Below are 9,734 nucleotides of genomic sequence, written 5' to 3' on the forward strand. Positions count from 1 at the left end.
ATTCTATGTTGTATATATAGTATTCTATGTTATATAACTTATATTAGTATTATTATATACGGGCTGAGCCAGGCTGCAGGCAGGGCACGGGCTGCCCGGCCCGGCCCAATCTACTAGCATTTAGTCGGATTGCTTTTTAAAATCGGATCCAACTCCGAATCCGATTTCGTGAAGGCCTTTGTTTGGAAATTTACAAGAAAACAGAGGCTATATGTGGAATGTCAGAAATGTGAGGCCCATGCCTGGAATAAGGGGTAAAATGTTGGCCTTAAATGGGATTTTCTCAAATAAATACGAAGGAGAGAGAGAGAGTACTCCAACATAAATACGACGACCAATTGAAAAAAACGTCGTTCCCTTGTTTCCTGAGAGAGAGAGAGAGATGCAGATCTTTGTGAAGACCCTGACGGGGAAGACGATCACTTTGGAGGTCGAGGGTAGCGATACCATCGAAAACGTCAAGGCCAAGATTCAGGTGCTTTGGAGGCACAGGAGATCACGCCTCCCTCTCTTTTTTTTCTCTCTCTTCGTGCCCTTTCTTCCTTTTTTTTCTTCTTTTCATTTTGTTGGGCGCTTTTGGTTTGTTGGTATTGCTTTTCCGAGGGATTTGTGTCAGGAGCAGGAGGAGAAACCGGTGCTCTGAGTATGAAATTTGGTTTTTCTTTTTCTTCTTTCTCATTTCGGACTACCGTTTTGCTGATTGGTAGTGACATACCCATCTATTGATTCTCTCTCTCTCTCTTGATGGAAGGGCTCATGTTTTTGGCTCTTAATTTTCATTTTATTTTTTGTGGTCTTGCTTTTAGAACAGAAAAAGGGTTCACAAATCCATCTTTTAGCTCCCCTTTGAAGGAATGTGTTGGGTTTTTGGATTACAAACTTTGCATGGATTAATAAGTTGAGGTTTGGGCCTTTGTGTGGTTCGGCTGGTTTTCTGAGTTTTATCTTTTCGGTCTGATTTCTGAGACGGAGATTTGGTTTATGACAAACTAATGAGTTCCTTTCTGTTGTTCTTTTTGTTTTTCAATGGATTCTTTTGGTCCTATTCCCTCTTTTCAATGTTCCTTCCATTGTTTTCTTCTATTGGTTTTGTGGGTGATAGTCTAAATAGAGAATATGGGTGTTATGTTTTCTTCTGGATAAAGAAGGCATTCCCCCTGATCAGCAGAGGCTAATATTTGCAGGGAAGCAGTTGGAAGATGGGAGGACTCTTTCAGATTACAACATCCAGAAGGAGTCTCCATCCTTCACTTGGTTTTGAGGCTTAGGGGTGGAACGATGATCAAGGTGAAGACACTTACCGGGAAAGAAATAGAGATCGATATCGAGCCAACCGATACCATCGACAGGATCAAGGAGCGTGTGGAAGAGAAGGAAGGCATCCCGCTTGTACAACAGAGGTGTGGTCTCTGTGTTTTTCACTGATTGCCGATGGGTTTATCCGATCACTTAGTTTAGAAAGAATTGTGTTTTCTTGGTTGAGCATTTGCGTGTAAGTTTTTGTTTCTAGTGTCCCTCTGATTTATCGTCTTGTTATTTGGTTTCACATTGTTTAGCTGTTCTGGAATCTGAATTTCTCTTGTCAACCTTTAATTGGTTTGCTTGGTTATTTATATCTTAAATTTCTTCATTTGGTTTTCTATTCAGCTAATTTTCCTAACTGATGTTTCACTTTTTTTCTCCATCATCGGCATTACCGTTACTGTTATATGTTTCCTGCTTCTTCGATTGTCAAGCTGGGTAACTATCCCTAGTTGGGTTCAAACGTTGCACACCTTGGCTACTATAATGCAACTTTTAATAATCTAGCTATCAGTGTAATCAGTTGTTATCTGTGCATTTGATTGTCCCCTTGGATAGCTGTGCCCAGCTCCCCTCTTTTATAACTGGTTCATATGATCTGTTTCTCAGTTCTATCTATTTTTGTGTGCTGGTTGTAGTGATGGCATTTCATCTCATCCTCGCTGTAATATGTATGGTGTCTTTTGTAGGGGACACAATTGAGTTCTGTCCTGCTCGTACAAATACCTATCAGTGTACAGTGTACATGCTTTATTAAAGACGGATAATGTTAACTTTTCATCTAATTTTCTATTCATATTTTCTTTCTATAATTTGTCGTAGATGGCTTATTGGATTAGAAAGTTTTGGTGTTTGGGAAATTTTGACATTGACCTTCTTTCACTTTTATTTCTTGACATGTGCACATATTTTTGCAAAATAGGGTGAGATGTTGAGTTGCATGTTGTGTGTGTGTGTGTGTGTGCTCGCTTGTGCACATGTGTGTGGGTGTGTTGCGGGCATGTGTATGCATGGTTGACAAACCAAGAATCTCAGTCAAATCTCAGTTGACCTGCAACTCATGACTTGGCAAGTCAACTCAGCTGACTCGGGAGTTTTTTCTTAATATATTTAAAAGTACAATTTTTCATGAAATAAAACTATATATTTAAAATATTAAAAAAGTTATGAAAATGTAAAAAGAAGAAATATGATTAACATGAGAAATTAGAAGTCACATATCATGTCATTTTTAGTGGTTGTTTTGATAACCAAGTATATCTATGAGTACCAAATCAAGTACAAGTATGTTAATTAGATGCATGTGGAAAAAGTGTAGAATGCTGTAAAATAAAAAGGTATTGGATTTACAAATTTAATCACATGGGACATGGAGATATTCGATTAATTGCATCTACTGTTAGATTGCAGCGCATAGGCAGAAGACAACACATTAATTATTAGGATTTAGGAAACAGTGAAGATGAATAAGGCAACTTAAATGATGTCCTCTTTCCTTATCAAATCGAACTTCTAAAACGCAAAACAAGGAAATTCACCTAACTTGGGCAGTTCTTAATAAGCTCATCTGACCCAGATGAGTTGACCAGTTTATGTGGAGCCCCAACCAAGGTTACCAAACTAGGAAGTGGAAGTGGGAAACGATATGGAAAGCGGAAGTGGGAAGTGAAGCATTTTAAAATTTATAGGAAGTGATAAGTGAAGAATCGATTTGAAAGTGAAATGAGAATTGAAAAGAAAGTGATATGAGGATCGAATGGGAAGCAAATAAAAACTAAAATAAAAATTATTATTCTTAAATCTCATGATTTTTTTGGTGTAAGAATTATATTTTTTTTCGAACCTAAAAATGATGGTGACCAATTTAGAGAGGGCACATGGGAAGCGAGTGGAAAGTGTGAGAAAAGGCACATAGAAAACATGAAAGAGAAGCTTAAAAGGACATATAGGAAGCATGGACAAAGCGTGTGGGGATCATAGGAAAATCAAGATTCCTATCAAGTTTCGAAAGCGAAGAGTATCGTGCTTCCGAAGTGAGTTTCTGAAAATGCACTTCTCATCTATCTAAGAAGCTTCCGGTAACTCTGGCCCCAACCAAGTTTTGAAAATTTCTAATTTTATCTCAGATCGAAAATCATTTGAGTCCCTGTTCGGACTGAGTAGCCATGTCATTGGTGTGACTTGGTGACTTTGTCAACCATGATCATGTGTGTGCATGCATGCGTGTATGTTTGTGTGTGACATAATTTGTTCTCTGAACTTGCTGCTACCACGGTGAAATGTATTGCAGCGGGTTCATGTCATCATACAAGAGAATGTGGAGTTCATATTTTTATAGTCTATTAGTACATATCTCCCGAGTTTTTGTTACAGACCCTTTGTTTGTTTCCTACTGGAAAGTGAAATGTTTTTCGGCAGGATCATGTCATCATATAAGGGCATGTGTATTGTGCATCTATACAGTCTGTAGCAGCTCTTTCCAGTATTTTTGTTACATGGTGATGCAGACTACGTACACCTGATCTGAGAGCTGTTCTATTGCAAATCAGGAATATAGGGTACAAATGAGTTTCATGGCTTACTGCAAAGATGTGTATTGTGCATCTATACAGTCTGTAGCAGCTCTTTCCAGTATTTTTGTTACATGGTGATGCAGACTACGTACACCTGATCTGAGAGCTGTTCTAGTGCAAATCAGGAATATAGGGTCCAAATGAGTTTCATGGCTTACTGCAAAGATATTCTGTTGATTTTTTTTCCTTTCCTTTTATTCAGTTTAATGTATGTTAATTTAATAATTTACTTTCTGTGTTGTTTTTTGGGATAAATGGTAATAAGCAACTTGGTATGGTTCTTTCTATTTTGGTATGCTACTAGCTTTGTCCTTGAAGGTGCGAGGAACCTTACTGATTTTGTGCTTGGTTAATTTAAGGCTAAGCAGCTACACGTTCATGCCATATATTGTCACCTATACAGATTAAAAGTGGAATTGCACTTTATATTGGCATAATCTTTTGTTTCATCTTTGCTGTGGTTGCAAACAATACATAATGTCTCTTTTAAGTTTTGAAGCTATAATAGATGAAGTAGAACAAATCTTTCTGTTCCTTTCCCAAAGGAACAATGTCCTTTCTTTATGATCAACCTTTCATCTGTGATCTTCCTCCGCAGTTCGATACAAGCCAGGTAGAAACAAAACTTAATGATAAATTCCATTGGAAGTACCCAAGGACCATATTCTTCTCAAATTTTATCATTGCTCAACTTGAAAACTAGATGGTTGGGAGACTTGATTCTTTCAATCTTGGTTATATTTTATTTTTTTATATTCATTTTCTATATTTTCCCTGGTCTATGTGATTAATTTAATCGTTTTTTTATAAATTTTCATTTTTGGAAGGAAAATTTTCTTTGCTGCTTAAAAAGAAAAAACTTGCACTTTCAAGAGATTCAGAAACATTGCAAGTTTGCATTTCTTGTGATTGATTAAAGGTTGTGACTTCAGGTCAGGTGATATTGTATATAACCAATCGTCAGTTATATTCAATCCCACTGCACAACAACTCATTTGGCAACTGTGAGGTTGGTGTCCCCATGCATCTCCATCATCAAGTGAGATGTGCAGTTGGAATTGAATCTAACTGACAAATGGGTTATATACATTATGACCTGATTGCTCTCCTTGGAAGCAAGTCACAACTATAGGATGTGCTTGTTGTGTTTTATTTAGTATTTCAACATGATTTAATTGGCATCATATGGATGTGTGGTAGATTATGGTACAGCTGCACAGATTGCACTGACATTATCTCAAACATAAACCTTGTCAATCAATGCTTGTAACTCACATTTGCTGAGTCCTGTCTACATTTTAATGAGTATACAAATTGTCAGAATGTTTCTATGAACTTGCTTCTTTGCATCTGTTACATCATCGAACTTGCTGCATGCACAGGCTGGTTTATGCTGGCAAACAATTGGCTGATGACAAAACAGCTCGTGAATACAGCATTGAGGGTGGTTCTGTTCTTCATCTTGTGCTTGCTCTTCGTGGTGGTGGTGGTGGTCATGAGTAAAGATCATCACTGTTCTATTCATACATGACAGTTAAATGTAGCAAACCCATATACTAACTTTGCATGATTTTGGTGATTTGCGTTCTACATAGACGAACATGACTTCTGTATAATCTTTATGAAGGCCTAAAACTTTTTATAGGTAAATGGATCCGAGGGTGCTACCCGATGAAGGTTTCATACTGCTGTTACACAAAACAGGCATTCATTATTGGTTTCTATTGTTGTTCTCAAATTGATAATGCTTGTTAAGTACCTCTTGTTATAAGGCTAGTTATTGTTAAAACCTGGCTCGTCTACTGTCAGACCAGTGCTACCTGATGAAGGTTTCATACTTCTGTTACACAAAACAGGCATTCATTATTGGTTTCTATTGTTGTTCTCAAATTGATGATGCTTGTTGAGTATCTCTTGTTATAAGGCTAGTTATTGTTAAAACCTGGCTCGTCTATGTCAGACCAATGCTACCTGATGAAGGCTTCATACTGCTGTTGCACAAACAGGCATTCATTATTGGTTTCTATTGTTCTCAAATTGATGATGCTTGTTAAGTGGCTAGTTATTGTTAAAACCTGTCTCGTCTACGGTCAGACCAATGCTACCAGGGGAGTTAAAATGGGCGATTGAATTGTCATCCGTGTTTCTGCTAATCCTGGCATTGGCTTTTGATCAGTAGCCTGATTGATATGGCCATTTATTCTTTCCATTCATCCATTCTTTTCATCCGTATTGAGATATCTCCAAGATTTCTATTAATAGATTCACAAAAAATTTAAATATGATATGGCTCGTTAGGTTGCACTATCATAACCGAATGGTCTAGGATTTGTCTCATGGTGGTTAAATTTTAAATATGCCAAGAATTCTTGGTATTTTCTTGAAATATTATTTTTAAATTTATCATTGAGACTTTCTCTTCTGGAGAATATCCCTATGCCAAGAGTCCTACATGGTATCTGATTAGCAGTTATTGTGAGTTGTAGTCGGGGACTCTGGCAGCTTCAAATGGATGTGAAAGTGTCGTAGGATCGATGCAACGAGCACTAGAGGGGGTGAATAGTATTTTTAATCTTCGTCTTTGAAATTTGATGGAATTTGAATACTACAAAGCAATCACACACAAAGAGCATAAGAATTTTATCCTGGTTCGGTCTTTCAGACCTACATCCAATATTCAAGCAAAACCGCTTGAGATTTTCACTATCACACTTGTGTCATCACAGGATCAAACAGATCAAAATTAGTTTTACTTTCAGCAACAATTCTGCTGAAAGCAAACTTCTCTTTTAAACCAAAGAGACTTTGTCCTTTTACAAAAAAATTGAAATAACCAACTTACAATTAACCTACGAGCGTTTCTTATGAATGCAAATGAAGTGGAATAGGCTTTTAAGACTGCTGAAATACTCAATTCACAATTTCACTAACTTACAGAAAGAATTAGAGTGAAAATACTCGGTGAGTGAGAAAATAATACTTGAATGAATATGAGTGAAAAACAAAGAATTTGATCTTTCAAATCAATGTAATTTGATTCAATTCAATCATTTTGAGTGTAGATCACACTCTTATTTATAGCTGAAGAACAAAAGGGTGTCAAAACAGTCAGTTTTGAACTGTCAAATTGTTTGAAAAACTGAAAATATGCACTTTTTAAAAGTTTCAGAAAATGACTATATTAGTCGACTGAAATCAAATATTAGCAGACTGACAGTTAAAGTCAGTCGACTATTGTGTCTAGCCGAACAGATTTAAATTCTGATTTTTGAAACTTAGTCGACTAAAAAAAAGTTAGTCGACTGATGAAAATCATTAGTAGACTGAAAAAAACTTTCAGTCGACTCCTGCTAAATTTTTCAGAAATCGAACATTCTGGCTGGTCGACTAAGAGTTGATTAGTCAACTAATCAGAAAGTTGACATTTTGCTTTGAAAAATTGGCACAAAAAATTGGTCGACTGATGAGTCTATTAGTCGACTGATAAACCTGAAAATGTGGGTAAAGAGCTTTTTAAAATGATTTTCGTCAAGGGTTCTTTTAGAAAAGTTTTTCTTAAGTATTTTTAGGTGAAATGCAAGTAAGATATGCAATCAAAGTAAGGCTCTTACAAGAATCTAAGACTTTTAAAGATATTTACATTTGCACGCTTGTCTTCACAGATTCTTCAATGAATTCTTCAATTCTTTTCATCTTTCTTCATTGCCTTAGCTGAAATTCAGTTGTTTCAGTTATTCATCATCAAAATCTTGTACTTGAATTATCGTGTACAACTTTCTTGTCTTAACAATCTTTTCCTTTTTATGATGACATACTAGTCACAGATAGAGCATTGATAAGCATATAAAAAACTTACTCTCCTTATCAATATGCTGTCAAAACATAAGAAGTTAGCATAATATCAACATTGTTAACACATTGTTTTTCTTCTCCTCCCTTTGTCATGATCAAAAGGAATTGGTAGAGTCAGAGTATAAAAAAAATGCAGATACAAGTTCAAAATATTACAACTCAAAAAAAAATGTTATCAAAGCAATATCAGTAAACAAAGTTCAAGAGAAGTGTTGTTTGATCATCTCCTTGATTTCAGCTACATCAGACTGAATAAATGAAGGTTGTTGAGTAACATTCTCACAAAATGTATGTTGTTGAAGTTTTGAAGCTTTAATGCGTTTCGGAATTTCATCATCTTTTTCAGTAGAGAATTTCTTCCTTTTGCCTTGAGATGGAGGCGATGTAGGAGATGATGATGGTTCAGGAGATATAGGAGATCCAGAGGATGAAGGTACTAGATATAAAAGTTTCATTCATTTAAAAACAGTTTCATCGAAGATTTTCTTTTGAGAAACAAACTTTTCATTATTCAGAGGCACTTTGAAATATTTGAAAATTCGGTTAAGGATCCACCCATACGTAAGAAAAGATTTTTGTTTCCATAACGTAGTAAAAAAGACGTGTGCCCAATTTGCATATATATTTCCAAATAAGACATATAGAGCAGTTGAAAAATAATCAAAAGATCCTGTCTTTGAGAGGACATTATGAGCAAGAATTCTTCCTGCAATTCGAGCACGAGGTTGAAGGTTTGTATTTTTGAAAGGAGGACAATGAGGAGTGCCTGAAAGTAGAATTTGTTCAAAAATATTTTCATTATTAAGGTCAATGGAATTGAAAAGAGTTTTCGAAGATGAAACACCAAGAATCTGTCCAAGGAGTTTGGAATCAAACTTGATTTCAACATCTCTAACGAGAGAGGAAAAAAAATTGGTATCGTGATCTATTTGCAAATTTGTGTAAAACAAATGGATCAATAAAGGATAATAATCACGATCGGAAGAAGCATTAAAAAGATGTGAAATCCCTGTAAACAATGTTTCGAGATCATATCTTAAATAAACGTGAAAAAGAATACTTCTGCCAGGTAAGATGGGAAAGGCAGAAATAGAGCCAAATGTGTCATAAAGAAGAGAATTTCTAAGGAGGTTAAGAGAGAATCCATGCTGAGCCTTGGCTGTGGGTGTGGATGAGGAAGGGGAAGTATGTCCGGAGGCGGTTTTCTGATAAGGCATCGTCGTCAAGAAAGCAGAGACAAAGAAGATGGAACCTGCAGAAGATGGCGTTGTCGCAGTGAAGGACGGGACACTGTGAGGAATCCGACGTTGTAATGGCGACGTCCGGCGCTGCAAACATTATCCGACACTGCAGAGGTTGTCTGGTGCTGCAGAGATGGTCCGACAAGTGAAAAAAAGGCACTGATTCACCGAGGGTTTTTAGAAGAGGGGAAGAGGCGGTAGAAAAAAGGAAAAGAGGGTTCGGCTGCTGCAGAGGAGAAAGAAACACGCAGGCGAGTTTCTGGGAACATAAGTCGACTGCCTTTTTTTTTTTTAAAACATATAAGTTATTGAGTCCCTCCAAAAGAAAATAACCAACTATCGGTCGACTAATCGTCAAATGTCAATCGATTGAAAAGTTTAGTTTTGAAATTTTCAAGTAAAACAAAGATTTCAAAAACAAATTATAAGTCTAATAATGAGCAAATGCCTAGTTCTCTTCTAATTCTCATAAAATCTTTGTTTTTGAGTGGTTTAGTAAAGATGTCGGCATCGTTGTGCATTTGTGGGTATAAAATTTAAAGAAATATCACCTTTTAAAATACGATCTCGTAAAAAATGATGTCTCACTTCAATATGTTTAGTTTTTGAGTACTGAACAGGATTTTTTAAAAGATTTATAGCACTAGTGTTATCACAATAAATTATTGTTGTGGAGTAATTCAAACCAAAATCTCTTAAGGTTTGCTTCATCCATAGTACTTGTGAACATGCTAAACTAGCCACTATATATTCCGCTTGAGTAGTT

General features: G+C 36.2%; 1 long non-coding RNA gene across 1 annotated transcript; it reads left to right on the forward strand.

The window, feature by feature from the left end:
* The first annotated feature begins 369 nt into the window (after window positions 1-369).
* LOC149822644 (uncharacterized) lies at window positions 370-1,660 on the forward strand. The gene is made up of 2 exons (XR_016426082.1): window positions 370-475; window positions 1,185-1,660. It is a non-coding gene; the product is annotated as an uncharacterized LOC149822644 (long non-coding RNA).
* The last annotated feature ends 8,074 nt before the right edge of the window (window positions 1,661-9,734 follow it).

This window comes from Nuphar pumila, chromosome 11 (genome assembly GCF_984573655.1).
Source record: "Nuphar pumila chromosome 11, dmNupPumi1.hap1.1, whole genome shotgun sequence".
NCBI lineage: Eukaryota > Viridiplantae > Streptophyta > Magnoliopsida > Nymphaeales > Nymphaeaceae > Nuphar > Nuphar pumila.